The sequence below is a fragment of the Tamandua tetradactyla genome, chromosome X, assembly GCF_023851605.1.
Source record: "Tamandua tetradactyla isolate mTamTet1 chromosome X, mTamTet1.pri, whole genome shotgun sequence".
Lineage (NCBI taxonomy): Eukaryota > Metazoa > Chordata > Mammalia > Pilosa > Myrmecophagidae > Tamandua > Tamandua tetradactyla.
In genome coordinates, this window is record NC_135353.1 from 54,638,157 (window position 1) to 54,655,166 (window position 17,010).

The following is a 17,010-nucleotide window of genomic DNA, read 5'->3' on the forward strand; positions in this document are numbered from 1 at the left end:
TCCGTTTCCCTCTCGGCTTCCGCCGCTCTTGGTTCTCGAGACCCCCACCTCTGCCCCGCGCTTTTATCTCGAGCCCCAGCTCCCCAACCTCCTTTGAGACTCCGGTGCCCGGCCGGTGGAACTTAAGCCCCTCTCTTGGCCCGAAGACCCCAGTTTCCGCGATCTGCGCAGAAGCCCCTATCCCGCCCCCAGACCCGACCAGTGCGGTCTTTCCGGCTGCAACCATCCGCAACCTGTCCCACTCCCCATCCCATTCCCCGCCTAAACCATTAGGGACTCGGCAAGAAATGCAGCTCGGGGTTCCAACTTACCACTAGCGTCCCGGAGGGAGACAAGGCAGCGGTCGCCGCGGCGGCAGCTAGACGAGAAACGAACTCGGCTGCAATCGCCCAGCGGAGCCCGCGGCAGTCAGTGTGCTGCGCTGCGCTGCGCGCCGCAACCTCTCGCCCCAGTGGACGGAGGGAGGGATGGAGGGAGCTCGGCGCAATGGTAAGCGCCAGCCAGTCAACCTCCTCTGGGCGACCGTGCGCCCCCGGCTTGGTTTGACTCTTCGGGCTGCACTATCTTGCCCTTGCTTAGTAACTGACCACCTCCAGCATCTCTGCACTATTCGCGTCTTCTTTCTTCTTCGATGGCCCCTAACTAACTACACTATTCTAAACGGACGAAGGCCATCACGCGAGCGCCACGACGATCTCGACGACTCCGATGACAATGCGCAGAAAGAAAGTTCGTATGTGGTAGGCAGGTAAGGGACATGCAAGCCTGTGGAGCAGCCTAGGCTGAAAATCTAGCCGCTCCAAAGGCAGGATCAGAAAGATCGGTGCACCAAAGGAAGGAAGCGTCCTCGGCTGGCACCAGAGCGCCTACCCCGCGCTGGCAAAGCTGCACCGCGCTCTTGGGCCAAACGTGGGATGAAGGGCGGAGTCAGGAGCAGCCAATCAGCACTCGGTGTTACACTGCCCCAGGCCGGTTTGGACCGGTCTCTTAGAGCATCTGGAGCTTGCTGGCACTGGGCCTGGGACCCCATGGTGAGGACTGAGGGTGATTAATGATTCATGGAGCCTGTAGACTAGGGGGAACCGAGTTCAGCCATGTCACGGAGGCTCAAGAATATACAGTAAAGATTCAAAGAATACGCGCAAAAAACACACAGACACACGCACTCACATACGCACACACCTGTATATTTCAGTTCAACAAACACCCTTCCCAAGAGTCTTACAAGTTCCAGGAGCTTTGAAATTCCCTAGAAGGGTCTCCGCTTCGAACCCCGACCTTTCTTCAGCAGTAGCAACTGAGGTACTCACATGGCCAAACATATTATAGTGCCTAAAGCCACGGTCTTGTTATAAAGCCCGCTTCCCCACCTTTGCCCCCAAGCCCAACTGCAGAGGGAAGGGAAAGCCCTTGACTTTGGCGCCCCAGGAGGCCACAGCTAGTTTCCTTCCTGAACCCACAGGCTCAGCTAAGTGCTTAGAAATATACCACGAAGTCAGGTTCTTCGGATTTCCGAGGCGGAACTCCACCTGTTTCTGAAGCACAACACCTAGGGCCCACAGCCATAAGGTCGCCCAGCCGCTGCTAAAGCTGTCAAGGCACTGTGAAAGCGGCAAAGCTCGGAGTGAGTTACAAAAATTCCCTTTTGTCAATTGCCCGGATGCCGAGCTGCAATCAGCCAGGAGGCAGAGCGCTTTTCCATGGGCTCCGGGACAGGATGCTGCGGTGTCCCGGCTGCAGTGAGGAGAAAAGCGTTACGGGCCACCTTGGTCAAGACTCCTCGGAGGCCCACGCCAAGTTAGGTACTGGAGATGTTCCCATCGATGAGGGGGTAGCAGCGCGCATTTCTCCTAAGAGGCAACGCGGTGGGGGTTGGGGACCTTGGGTCTCCGCTGAGATTCCTCTGCACGGCACGGTGGTAGCTGGACCAAAGAAAAGGATCGAGATTCCGGTTCCACCACTTGGGACCGGACGGCGATTATATGAAAGAAGATACAAGGAGGTCGAACAGCGGCTTGGAGGACCAAGCCCTGTAGAGATCAGAAAGGGAGGGAGCGGCTGGCCCGCGCCAGAGACAATGCCTCAGTACCGCCAAAAGTTAGATAGAAGAAAAGGTGGGAGCAATGATAAGGGCTGGGTCCCTTCCTAGTCTAGGTACCCTGGGGCCAGTCACGTCTCTCTGTGCCTTGGTTTCCTGATTTGTAAAAAGACCGGATCAGTCTCTTCCGAGAGGGATATTTGGGAATCCTTTGATTCCCTCCACGCTCGTTGAATTCAGACACTTTGCGTAGCTCTGATGTTTAATTCGGCTGTGATAGTACTGTCTACACCCAAGTTTTGCTTCGCAAAGCAGAAACCCATTGCAGTTTTCTTCAAGCATCTGTTGAATGCTACTGTGTGAAGCCGCACAGGTGGCGGCGACAGCGTTACCAAATCCACGGACTACACAACGCTCACATCTTTAGAAATGCTTTGTTAGAGAGCAGTAATTTATAAATATCGATGAGAAAACGTATGTCTTCTCTTTAAAAATAAGGCACTCATTTTTGAAAACGACCCAATTGTCCTCCTGCTCTATCCCGGCGAACATAGAATGCTTTCTCCTGGCTTTCCTGGCAGGGCTTATGTTCATTTTGACGGAGACTGAGACATCTGTATTATTTTAAGAATGTAAATATGATTTCCTGTGATATGTTCGCTAAGGCCACATGGACTTTGCCTAACCGAGAGCGGGAGACACAGCATCCGCAGAACCCCGAGACCTCTTCTCTCTTGTTAGTTCTGGGTGAAACCGACTTGGAGCGGCTACCAATAATAATAGTGACGGTCATAATGGTGATGACATATTTCACTCGTTAGGCTGTCCTGCCTTCCTTCCCGGGAGCGATTAAAGTGCCGAGAGGGACCAGGGATAAAATCCAGGCAGAGATTGGAAAGGTTCCCTGCTCAGCAGAGATAAAGTTGGCTAGCACGGCAGCAGGCTAAATAAAGTGCGCTCTAGGCTCCCGCGTTTGGGTAGACTCGACCAGGCAAGTTGGCCTTTGAGCGGCGTTCGCCAAAGCGGCTAGGACAGCGGAAGGCTGAGTGGGAGCCAGGAATGCAGCCGGGCTCTCACACTAGGTTCAGCCTGGAGCGCCGGCTCCGCTTTGCCAGCCCTTGGGGCTCATTATCGCCTGTTGCGGTTCTCTAGGCGGCGGCTTGGCTTAGCACTGGCGGATTCGATGAGCCTTGAAGGAGGTCGTCCCAACAACAGCCCGAAGAATATAGTGTAAGGAGAAATTTAGGGTGCATTTTAACATGCGGGAAACAAATCCAAGGAATACATGCCGGCGGGGTCTGCAGGCACCAGAGAGGCTTTCTCGAACTCCTGCCGAACACACCCTGGGGATCATCTGCCAGTTTTAGTCTTTCTTTCCTCCAGTCTGTGGAAATCGTCCCAGGAAAGAGGAGTCATTTACCATGAAATCCTCGGGGTTGATGTAAATCCCCCCAACATAGTTTACAAAAACTCAACCGATTTCTAAGTATTTAGACTGGTTTTTGCAACTTTCGAACCAGAGGGTGAGGGGTGGGGAGTGTATTTACGCTCACCTCAAATACATACCTTTCCAAAACTACTGATTTAAAAATTAAGAAAAAAAATTAAAGAAGAGTGTTACTTACTAAGTAGGAAAAAGTTCCTCATCATTTAGTGCATTGGAAACGTTCTTATAAAAAATAGTATCTGACTAGAAAATTTTCTCTATTCATTATTTCCTTTCTCCACCACAAGATTCTGTTTTAATACACCTAAGAGATTATAAACTGAGATGAATTTAAAACTGAGTGGCTGGGTTCTAGTAAGAAAGTCCAGGGCAAATATTTTTGCATATCAAAAGAAGCTACGTAAAAATTCAATCAGATTTTATTTTTCTTCCTATGAGAGACAGAAATACAAGATACTTGATAATCCTTGAAACATAGTTTTTCAGTTCTAAAGAAAATCATGATAACCAGAGGGGTTTTTTTTTTGCAATTATACAATTGTATCAAATTTCATTTAAATTATTTCATATTTGCTTAACTGAAAAAAAAAACGTTATATATATATATATATATAATGTACATGAATAAAGCATGACATACTTGGAGACAAAATTTTATTGTATTTTACAGAGCAAATTTGTTTCTTACTGTTCAACAAGTAGTGTCTTGGAATGGGGACAAAAGACTTGCATATTAATGGATTATTATACATGAAGTGTTTCCAAAATTAAGATTATTTTTATTGAAAATCGATGCAGTTGAGCTCGATGTGCTGCATAGGAAGATAGGGGGCAGTCTTTCATCATGTCAGTCTTTCTTCGAACGCAACTTCGTTTCTAAAAAATACCATGTTTTAGAGGGAAAAAAATGACTTCTGAGTCTCAGATATCCTCACTGATGGAAGGAGAAAAAATGAAACCCTTTTGGGAAGAATTGGAAAGTCCTTTTTCACTCATTTTTGTGACTTCCCAGCAAAAAGGGCATATTAAGATTAACAGTCTGTGCTTATATTTTTACACCAAACCTCATTGAATTAAATTAATTTTATATGACACTATGGCTTCTAGTAATAAATATGCATTTTTAAAATCAATAAAATATACATGAAAATTTGATAAGGGAAGGGCAGGTGGAGGTAGTAGCCTCATCAAGGAGGAGAAAGATAGGAGCTACTTTGATGTCAGTTCTCTAGAGAAATGTACTGTCATGGAGGCCATTCATATCATTATTAATTCATTTAATGTCATGAACATGCATTTCAGTTTTCCAGCTTAGTATGAGAAAGATGGAAATTAGGAAATTTAACTTAAATTAACTAAGACTGAAAGGCTAGAGCAGCAGTCATTTCTCTCTTATCCCTAGCTCAAGACTACTAGGTCTCTGAAGTTTAACAGTCTCATTACTTTGATAATTTCTTGTGCTGACTCAGACTGCTTTGATCTCTGCTTCCCATTCCTATAGTAATTAGAACTTCTACCACACAACGAACATTTCATTGTTTGAAGCTTGTCTATAAAGTGATGAACTTGGTTTTCCTGTTCTATAATTTGATCTCATTACATTATTTCAAATGGGGTACACCATTGTGCATGACTATCCATTTCTTTATTTTTTTTTTTCGGTAAAAATTATGTCCTCAACCAAATTATAAGCAAGAGACAAGGATTGAGCCACATATTTTTCTTCATCTTTCTTCTCATCTATCCTAATACTGAGAAAAAGGCTATAAACAACAATAATAATTACTACACAAGAGAAGAGCTCACTCAAGAATTTCAGAAGTGCTACAACCCAAATTTCTCAATAACCCGAATACAAATATAGAAGTTACTTTATTGTACTAGTCCATCATGCAAAGCTGGATTTCAAAATTAGAATGCAAAGATCATGACAATTTGAACTGACAAAAATGAAAAACTAAATAGAAATAAATGTCACATGGGTACCATACCTCTCTGCACAAATTTAAGTCACAGAAGGTGGAAATACACGGTGAAAAATATTTATGAATTAGTTGGCATCAAGATCAACAAGTCCTCAGTATATTGTGGTTGCCAGGAAATCTAATTTTATCTTTGGTTTTTGCAACTTTCATAGGCAATCAAGATACTTTAAGAGTGATATCAATGGGGGTGCAATCAGTGGTCGAATTCTCACCTGCCATGCGGGAGATCCAGGTTCAATTCCCAGCCCATGCACTTCCCAAAAACAAACAAACAAGCAAACAAAGAAAGAAAAAACAAACAGAAATTCAACAAAATGGTGCTGCAATAACAGGATACTCACATGGAAAAAGAATGAAATGTGACCCCGGGCATATAGCATACAAAATAAAAAAGTGATACAGATAGATTGGAGATGATCCAGAAGAATTTTCAGGTCAGTGGGAATGATAGAATCATCTTATATGAAGAACTGTGGATTTGGGAATACAAAGTGTGTTGAGAAACATAATAACAGCCTTCAAATATTTGAAGGATTTTTTTTTATGGAAAAGGGATTTGCTTTGATTTTCCAGGTCACACTAGTATCTTGTTTATACTTGTTCCTTCAGTGCCTAGCAGAGTACTTGACACAAAGTAGATTTTCAATAAATATGCGTGAACTGAAGGAAAAGTGCAAGCATGAGAGGAACACTAGAAATATGGTAGGGCCAACAGATTCTGGCTTAATAGGAAGATTTTATAGCGATTAGAACAACCAAAAATGGAGTGAGTTGTTTCTGGAGGCAATGAGTTTGCTAATACCAGGGTGTTCAACCCTATGGGGGTTATTCACTAATTTAGGATGTTGAAAAAGGGATCCATGTGCAAGGGAAGGGGAAAACCAAGTTGTGGCTAATGAATGATATTTGAAGTTCTTTCCAATCCTTAATCTTGTAGAATCCACAAATGTTATCTCAATCTAGTTTTAGGGAAAAATGAATATCGAACTTTCTCAAAAACAAAGACCAAGGAAATATGCACATCAGACTGCCCATAGATTCAATTTTGCAACAGGAAAGATGTAGTTTCCTATCAGGTACACAAAACATTTTTAGTGAGTGCCATGCAAAATAATCTATGAGAAGCTCATAGATGAAATAGTTTTAATACTATGAAAACTGCAGTATCCTGATGGGATACTGTTTTCCTCATCAGAATGAAGAATTTTATACTAAATTGGTCTAATTAAGAATATTGGGTTTGTTAAAGATACAAATTAATTTGAATGTTACTGTTGAACATTGATGAATGTAAACTGAATGTAGATTTTAAAAAAAAGATAATTTGTTTTTTCCTTAACCGTATAATATGCGTGCATGGACTTCAATATTCTCTAGTAACGTCTTTGCTTAAGACTCTTGAGATTTGCACAAATACGTATTTCCCTGAGAATTGGCATAAAGAATAAACTGAAGTACACCAGGAAATAATGTTTTGGATGGCTTGTTTTGTTTCCTACTAATTATTTTATGTGACTTTACAAATTGGCAAAAATTGCAGGCTAATGACCACACCAATGAGGTCTTTGAATTAAAATTTGAGTATGCCATTGTTTTGGGTCAGAATTGATATAATTCATGAAGACAAAACAAAATGAGAGTGAAAAAGTTGGAGAACATGCTCAGATCAAGCTTAGACTCAAGAGTTGAGTTTGGGAACTGTGTACACTATCATGCTATCTTTGTACAACTGAGTGTTCTGTTTTGGTTTAGTTGACTTTATTTTTATTCTTGTCCCAAGGGTTATTTTTCATTATTAATTGTATACTGCCAATTAAAAAAAAACAGATTTTAAATGAATATTCAAAAATATTTTCTGTAATTCAATAAATACTTTTATCACCACATAAAGTTGCATTGTAAGTGAGCCTACCTGTTCATTATGATGTAAAGTTAAGCTTATTTCTTAGAGCTTTTGTTTCTTGATTTCCCTGAGGCTGCAGTGAATGCATTGCACATTAAGTGGTCACTTACAGTAACTCCAGTACACATGGGAGCTGACCATACATTTCAAATATGGAAAAGAATGGTTCAAAGTAGAATTTGTAATGCAAAAGGAAAAAAAAGGTTTGAGTTTATAAATCTCCTTTGAAAATTGTTATCCATAGCCTTATAGATGGAATAACAAAAATAGAAAGGAATTTAGTTTATCACTAATATCTGAATTACACTATTTTTTCCTCCTAAAATATCTTGCATTGAGAACTTCCAGTATTTTGGGGAAAGACAAGTTGTCTTTCTTTGGTTATATACATTAGGCAAGAATATTAATGATAGAATCTATGTTTCATTGTCAAATGCTACTGAATAGAAATCTTGAAAGTAAAATTTTAGAGATTAATCAATTTCACTACAGAAATCACAGTTACGTTATTTTTGCTTTGTTTGATGTCCATAGAGCCCACAATAAACAACATAGTCAACTTATTTGAACTAATCCATTTGAGTAATGTGGCTTATAAACTCCATGTTCCACGTTTTTAATCTTCTATGGTATCAGATTTACCGTAGGAGTTTCAGCAAAACTTTAATATCTGTCACTTCTAAAAAGTAATGTATATTGGACGGCCATAGTCTTGACATGGCAGAACTAAACTAGCTATTAAAATCAAAACCACCAGCAGTACCATCATCCTCATCATTTTCACCATCATCTTCAGGGAACAGGTCAACAAATGGAAGCATAGTTTTCTTTCCCAGACTTTGCTTCTGGCTCTGCTCATCATAACATCAGGTATTGAGACTTGCATCATTGATCATCCTTAGAGAACTGACTCTTGAATGCTTCAATTGTCACTTTGTCAATTTCTATTAACTTAATGGAACTTGAGCAGTCTGAAGTGTGTTTTCCTATCTATCTTGAAATCAATAACCTATTAAAGGAGGGATGCAGGGCAAAATGGCATGTACTGAGGTGTGGAATTTAGTTATTCCTCTAAGGAAGGTAATAAATCACCAGAAACTGTCTGAAACAACTGTTTTGGGGACTACAGTGACTAGACACTCACTGTATACCAGTCTGGAATAGTAGGAATGGCCGAAATCCCATAGAGAACTTTAATTTTCCCAAGCCATGCAGGATGGCACTCCTACCCCACTGGTATAGCAGGCTGTCTTGGAACTGGTTTATCAAGGGAAAAAGAAGCCCCCTCTACTATGAACAAGGACACTAGCTCAGCCAAGCTCCTATTATGGAATTAATTAACAAATTATGAGTGCTGAATACAAGCTCTGACCACAGATAAACCTGGAGCAAGCATGAAAGGAACCAGGAGATTTTGCCCTGGCAAAGAAGAGGAAAGGTTAACAGAAAAACAAAATAAAACAAAACAGAGCCATTGGAGATGGATGAGCTCAAAATATTGGAAAGAATCTAGGCTCCAAGAAAATAACAGACCAATCTCAACTGCTCTGCAAGGCAGTTTGGGGAAGGAAACTTCCCCAGAAAGCTAAGTACAAAATTGCCATATCATCCAGCAATCCCATTACTAAGTAAATACTCGTAGGTACTGAAGGCAAGGACACAAACAGACATTTGCACATTAATGTTTATAGTGGCTTATTCATACAAGCCAAGAGATGGAAACAGCTCAAGTGCCCATCTACAGATGAATGGGTAAACAAACTGTGATATATACATAAAAATGATAATTAAATGCCTCATATAGATTGTGGTGCTGAAAGCACCACTATGTGATTATATTGGGAAGCATTGTTTTGTTTTTTTTTTACTTAGGATGGATTGTTTGATGTGTGAGTAAAACAGTCTAAAAATGAACAGAGAAATACAGGTGCTGGAGAAAATGTGAGAGAGAGCTATACCTATTCACTGATGGTAGAGAGGTAGAGTGGTGCAGCCTTTCTGTAGGACAGTGTGGTAGCTCCACAGGAAGATAGAGGTAGGGTTGCCATATGATCCTACAACCCAGTAGTTAGGTATATACTTGGAAGGCCTGAGAGCAGGGACATGAATGTACATTTGCACACTGGTTTTTTATGGTGGCAGTAGTTTTGAATTGCAATGGATGTAGTTGTCCTAAGGATACTACGAATGAAGACTGGAGTGAAGACATGTGGTGTATACATACAATGAGTAGCTGGAAGAAGGAATGAAATCCTGAGGCATGCAACTAGGTGAATAAACCTTGAGAATAGTAAGTTGAATGAAATAAGCCAGAAATGAAAGGACAAATACTATAATGCTTCAATAATATGAATGAACTATAATGGGAGAGCACTAAGAAGTGAGTTGGAGAGCATAAGCCATCAGATGAAAGCCTATGGTAAGTGTTCCTAGATGGTAAACTTTTACAGCAGTCACATCTACTCCGGAGTGGTAACTGTTATTTCTAAATTCTGAAATGCTGAGCTGTTTGTGTGTAACTTGGTTATTCCATGGAAATTTGGGTATTTGTGTGACACCTGAGATTCAGAGCTAGAGTTCTGCAACCATGAAAATCAGCATTAACCCATACACTAATTGTTAAAAATACAGAAAACATGGTCAGGTATCAATCAGACATATGAATGAGGCTGGACTGGGTAAGACTAAGGTAAAGGATGATATTGACTGCATTTTAAAACTTCAATTTCTTTGTGAGACTGAAGGAAGTCATGTTTATTTGGTGCAAAATTTATATTTTTGGTAGCATATTATCTCTTTTAACTTTATGGCCAGCTTATTTTAACTTCATAATTACATGTAACAAAAAATAGTAAGATCTTGTTGGTTTTTACAGGTTGTTCTGATGCCCTGATATATCTCAGAGTAAGCTGGGCAGTTGAGTAAAAAGCATTTGCAAAGTGCCTTTGAGGACTGGAGGAAAAGGTGGAAATATTAATCTTCCCCATCTGGGGAAGGCCTGATATTCTGTTAATCATTGTGGACTGCCAATTTGATGAACAGGCCCTTGACCTTGGTGCTTGCCCTTATGAAACTTATTCTTGCAAAAGAAAAGTTAAGCCTATGTATGATTATGTCTAAGACTCATCTCCAGAGAACCTCTTTTGTTGCTCAGATGTGGTTTCTCTCTTTAAACCAAGTCAGCACATTAAGTTACTACCCTCCTCCCTATGAGGGACATGACTCCAAGGGGTATAAATATCCCTGGCAACATGGGACCTGACTCCCAGGGATGAGCCTGGCCCTGGTATTGTGGGAGTGAGAAAGGTCTCTTGACAAAAAGGAGGAAGAGAAATGAAACAAAATAAAGTTCAATGTCTGAGTGATTTCAAATGGTCTAGAGATCTTTCTGGAGGTTATTCTTATGTAGTGTTCTAGTTTGCTATTTACCAGAATGCGGTATACCAGATTGGAATGGCTTTTAGAAAGGGGAATTTAATAAGTTACAAGTTTACAGTTCTAAGACCATTAAAATGTTCCAATTAAGGCAAGTCTATAGAAATGTCCAATCTAAGGCATCCAGGGAGAGATACCTTGATTCAAGAAGGCCAATGAAGTTCAAGGTTTCTCTCTCAAGTGAAAAGGCACATGGTGAACATGGCCAGGGTTACTCTTTCATCTGGAAAGGCACACGGTGAACACGGTGGCATCTGCTGGCTCTCTCTCATGGCCTCTTGTTTCATGAAGCTCCCTGGGAGGCACTTTCCTCTGTCATCTCCAAAAGTCACTGGCTGATGGACTCTCTGCTTCATGGTTCTGTGGAATTCTCTGCTCTCTCAGAATCTCCTCGTTCTCCCATCATTCTCAAAAAGAACCCTCTACTTCGTGGTTCTGCAGTGTTCAGAAGCTTTCTCCAAAATACTTCTTTTATAGGATTCCAGTAAACTATCAAGACCCACATAGAATTGGTGGAGACACATCTACATCTAATGAAGTTTATTACCCACACTTGATTGAGTTATATCTCCATGGAGATAATCTAATTAAAATTTTGAACATACATTAATGAATAGGGATTTGATGAAATGGCTGTCTCTACAAAATGGGATTAGACCTAAAACATGGCTTTTCTAGGGTTCATAAATCCTTTCAAGCCGGCATATGTAGTATATAGATATCCCTCTTCTGTTAATGGTGTATTGGAGAAGCTAGAGAAAATTCCTGAAACTGTTGAACTGTAATCCAATAGCCTTGATTCTTGAAGGTGATTGAATAACTATAGAGCCTTTAACTTGTGAACATGTGAGGGTGAAAACCTTATGGCTGACACTCCTTTAATCCAGTGTATGATCAGATGAGAAAAAGAAAAAAACGTTAAATTAACAATAGTGCATGTGTGGGCTTGAAACTGTTGTATAACCCAGAAATGCCATGTTCTTTAATCCTCATTCAATATTGCTGGATGGGATCTTTTTTATTGTTTCTGTGGAGATGTGACCCACCCAATTGTGGATGGTACCTTTCGATTAGTTGGTTTCTATGGAGATGTCTCCACCTATTCAAGGTGTGATTGCTTACTGGAGCCCTTAACAGAGAACCATTTTTGAAAAAGCTTTAGAGCCAAGAGTGCCCACACAGCCAGAGACCTTTGGAGAGGCATAAGGAAAATTCCCTGGGGAAGCCTTATGAAATGAGAAGAGAAAATTAGATGTCACCATGTGACTTTTCAGCTGACAGAGGTGTTCTGGACCCATCAGCCTTTCTTGAATCAAGGTATCTTTTCCTGGATACCTCAGTTTGGGCATTTTCATGGCCTTAGAACTGTAAATTTGTGACTTAATTAATTCCCACTTTTAAAAGCCATTTCATTTCCTGTATATTGCATTCCAGTAGCTTTTACAAACTAAAACAGGAGGTACGAGGGAATGGGATGTTTTGGGGTTCTTTTTTACTTTTACTCTTATTTTTATTTTTGTTGTTTAAGGTGTAATGAAAATGTTCAAAAATCAATTGTAATGAGGAATGCACAGCTCTATGATAATACTTTGAAACACTGTACACTTTAGATGATTATAGCTCAATAAAAAATTTTAAAAAATGTTAGTGGATTAAACACCCCAGTCCAAAGACATAGACTGGCAGAATGGATTAAAAACAAGACCCATCAATATGTTCTCTATAAGAGACTGACTTTAGACCAAGGACAAAAATAGGTTGAATGTGAAATGTTGGAAAAAGATATTTCATGCAAACAACAGCAAGAAAAGAACAGGGGGTTCTATATTAATATCAGACAAATTGGACATCATATGTAAAACATTTGAAAGTGTTAAAGAAGGACATTATATATGAATAAAAAGAACGCTTCATCAAGAAGACATAACAATCATAAATATGTATGTATCTAGCCAGAGTGCACCAAATTACATGAGGCATGCACTGACAACACTGATGGAAGAAGTAGATACGTCTGCAATAATGGAGAATTCAATGCACTGCTCTCTTTCATGGATAGAGCATCTAGACAGAAAATCAACAAGGAAACAGAGATGTTGAATAATACAATAAATGAACTAAGCTTAAGAGACACTTAAGGAACACTACACCCCACAACAGCACCTCAAGTGCTCATGGGTCATTCCAAATGTTAGACCACATGTTGGGTCACAAAGAAAGTCTTAAGAAATTATAAAGTTTGAAATTATACAAAACACTTTCTTCGATCATAATGAAATGAACTTGGAAATCAGTAACAGGTTGAAGGCCTAAAAATTCACAAATACTGGGATGCCAGCCAACACACTCTTAAACAACAAGTGGGCCAAGGAAGAAATTACAAAAGAAATAAAATATCTTGTGGTAAATGAAAACGAAAGCACAAGGTATCAAAACATGGGATGCAGCAAAGGCAGTGCTGAAAGGGAGATTTATTACCCTGGATGCTTATATTAAAAAAGAATAAACAGCAAAAATTGGGCAATAACTGTACAAATCAAGGAATTAGGAAAAAGAGCAAACTAACCACAAAGCAAACAGAAGTAATGAAATACCAGAATAGAGCAGAAATAAATGAAATTGCAAATATCAAAACTATACAGACAATCAACGAAAGCAGAAGTTGATTATTTGAAAATATCAATAAAGTCAATGGACCTTTAGATAGGCTGACAAGAAAAATAGAAAGGATGCAAATAAAAAATAACAGAAATGGGAAAGGGGACACAACTAAAATAAAGGACACAATGAGAGGATACTATGAGTAACTATATGCTGAAAAACTACACAACATAAACAAAATGCATGATTTCCCAGAAAAGCATGAACAAGCAACATTGACTCAAGAAGAAATGGATGACCTCAACAAAACAATTGCATATAAAGAGATTGCATCATCATAAAAAACTCCCCCAAAAGAAAAGTCTAGGACTGGATGGCTTCATATGTGAAGTCTATCAAGCATTTGATAAATAATTAGTACCAATCCTGCTCAAACTCTTCAAAAAAGCTGAATAGTAGGGAAAGTTACTTAATTTATTCTTTGAAGCCAATGTCACCCTAATATCAAAGCCAGACAAAGATACTACAAGAAAAGAAAATTACAAACCAATCTCTTTAATAAATATAGATGCAAAAATTCTTACAAAATACTTGCCAGTCGAATCCAGCATCACATTAAAAAAATTACACCTGGAACAAGAGGGGTTTACTCCAGGTATGCAAGCATGGTTCAACACAATAAAATCAATGAGTGTAACACCCCACAGCAATAAATCAAAGCAGAAAAACCACATGATCATCTCAATCGATGTAGAAAAGACAATTGACAAAATTCAACATCCTTTCTTGATGAAAGCCATTCAAAGAATAGGAAAAGGAGGGAACTTCCCCAACATGATGGGGATTATATGGGGAAAACAAGATTATATGGGGAAAAATGACAGCTAACATCATCATAAATGGGGAAAGACTGAAACCTTTCCAACTAAGATCTGAAAAAGACAAAGATGTCCAGAGTCACCACTGTAATTCAACATTGTGCTAGAAGTTCTACCTAGAACAATTAGGCAACAAAAAGAAATAAAAGGCATCCAATTAGAAAGGATGAAGTGAAAGTTTCACTGTATGCAGAAGTCATGATACTATATGTAGAAAATCTCCTCAAATCTACAGTAAAGCTACCAGAAATAATAAATAGATACAGCAAGTGGTAGCATACAAAATCAATACATAAATTCGATAGTGTTTCTATACACTAGTAATGAGTAGACTGAGGGGAATCCAAGGGAAAAAATCCATTTACAATAGTAACTGAAAGAATCAAATATTTAGGAATAAATTTAATCAAGGGCAAAAAAGATACGCATGAAAAAACTACAAAAATTTGCTAAAAGAAATCAGAAAAGACATAAATAAATGGAAGGACATACCATGTTCATGGATTGGAAAAACCAAATATAGTGAAGATGTCAATTCTACCCAAATTGATTTATTCATTCCATGCAATAACAATAAAAATCCCGGGCGGGCCGCGGTGGCTCAGCGGGCAAGAGTGCTTGCCTGCCGTGCCGGAGGACCCCGGTTCGATTCCCGGCCCCAGCCCATGTAAAAAAAACAAACAAACAAACGAAATATAATAAAACAAGAAAATGTTTAAAAATGTTTCCCTTTCTTCCTCCCTTCCTTCCTTCCATCCTTCCTTCCTTCTCTGTCTTTCCTTCCCTTCCTCCCTCTCTCTTAAAAAAAAAAAATCCCAAGAACTTACTTTGCAGAAATAGAAAAAACAATAATCATAATTATTTGAAAGGACTGGATGCCCAGAAGAGCTAGAAAGATCTTGAGAAAGAGGAATGAACTGGGAAGTCTCACACTACTTGGCTTTAAAGAATATTACAAAACTACAGTGGTCAAAACAGCATGGTACTGGAATAAAGGTAGATATACTGATAAATGGAATCAAGAGTTCAGAAAGAGACCCTCTGATCCATGGACAGCTGATTTTTGTTAAGGCGACCAAGTTCACTCAACTTGGACAGAGCAGCCTCTTCAAAAAATGATGCTTGGGGAACTGGATATCCATATCCAAAAGAACAAAAGAAGAGCCGTATCTCACACTTTATATAAAAAGTTACTCAAAATGGATCAAAGACCTAAACATTATTGCTAAGAACAATAGCAATAGCAATAGCAATAGCTTTCAGAGGAAAAGCTAAGAAAATATCTTAAATATTTATTTTTATAGTTTAACTATTAAATCTTCCCATCTGGGAAACTCTGGATATCCTCTCAACCACTGGGAACTGCCAAGAAAATAGGTCAAACCCTTGATTTTGAGGTTTGCCCTTATGAAACATTTTTAAAAATATATTTTTATTAACAAATCTTTAAAAAAAAAAAAGAAAGAAAATATCTTAAGTATCGTGTGATAGAAGGTGGTTTCCTAAACCTTACACCCAAAGTATGAACAATGAAAGATGAAATAAATAAATGGAATTGCCTTAAAACTGAATCTTTTTTGCATCAAAGGACTTTGTCAAAAAAGTAAAAAAGCAGCCTACACAATGGGAGACAATATTTGGAAACCACATACCAGATAAGGGTTTAATATCCAGAATATATGAAGAGATCCTACAACTCAACAGCTAAAAAGACAACCCAATTTAAAAAATGGGACAAAGACATGGACACTTTTCCAAAGAGATATACAAATGGCTCAAAAGCATATGAAAAGGTGGTCAACTTCACTGTCTATTAGGGAAATGCTAATAAAAACTACAATGAGATATCTCACCCCTACTGGAATGGCCCTTATCAAAAACCCAGAAAATTGAAAGTGCTGGACAGGATGAAATGAAGGAGGTACACTTATTCACTGTTACTGGGAATGTAGAATGGTAAAACTACCCTGGGGGGCACTTTGGTGGTTCCTCAGGAAGCTAAGTATAGAACTGCCATATGATCCAGCAAATCCGTTACTTGGTATATAATCAGACGAACTGAATGTTCCTCTTGTCCTAGACAAGAATGGAAAATTTTGCACCTATGTTTATAGCAGCATTAATCATCAAGAAATGGAAACAGCTCAAATGTCCATGAATGGATGAGTGGATAAAAAAGTGTGGTTTATGCATAGTATGGAATATTATGCAGCAGTAATACAGAATTAAGTCATGATGCATACAACAACATGGTTCAATCTTGAGGACACTAGGTTGAGTAAAATTAGCCAGACACAAAAGGTAAAATTACTGTATGGTCTCACTAACATCAACTAACATTAATGAGAAAATTTGAGAGTTTAAGTTGAGAACACAGGTTCTCAGGAAATAGAAAGAGGGTAAAGATCAGGCATTTGATGTTGAAGGAGTACAGAATGTCCAACAGTATTGATTGCAAAGATCCAGGATTGGAAAGCACAATGATATCTGGTTGTAGTACAATATTTTAATACACTAAACAAAGTTGAATGTGGGTATGGTTGAAAGGAGCAGGCTAAGGGCATGTATGACACCAGAAGAAAAAATATAAGATGAAGACTGGGACTGTATAACCTAATGAAACATAGAGTAGTCAATGATGGTAATTGAATACGCAAATATAAGAATGCATTTACATGAAGGAGAGCAAATTAATGTTAAAATTGCAAGGTATTGAAAATGGG

The 17,010-nt window shown here is 39.2% G+C and overlaps 1 pseudogene; it reads left to right on the forward strand.

Moving 5' to 3' along the window:
* The first annotated feature begins 1,660 nt into the window (after window positions 1-1,660).
* The window catches only part of LOC143671826 (annexin A1 pseudogene), a 136,451-nt pseudogene continuing 121,101 nt past the window's right edge, over window positions 1,661-17,010 (forward strand).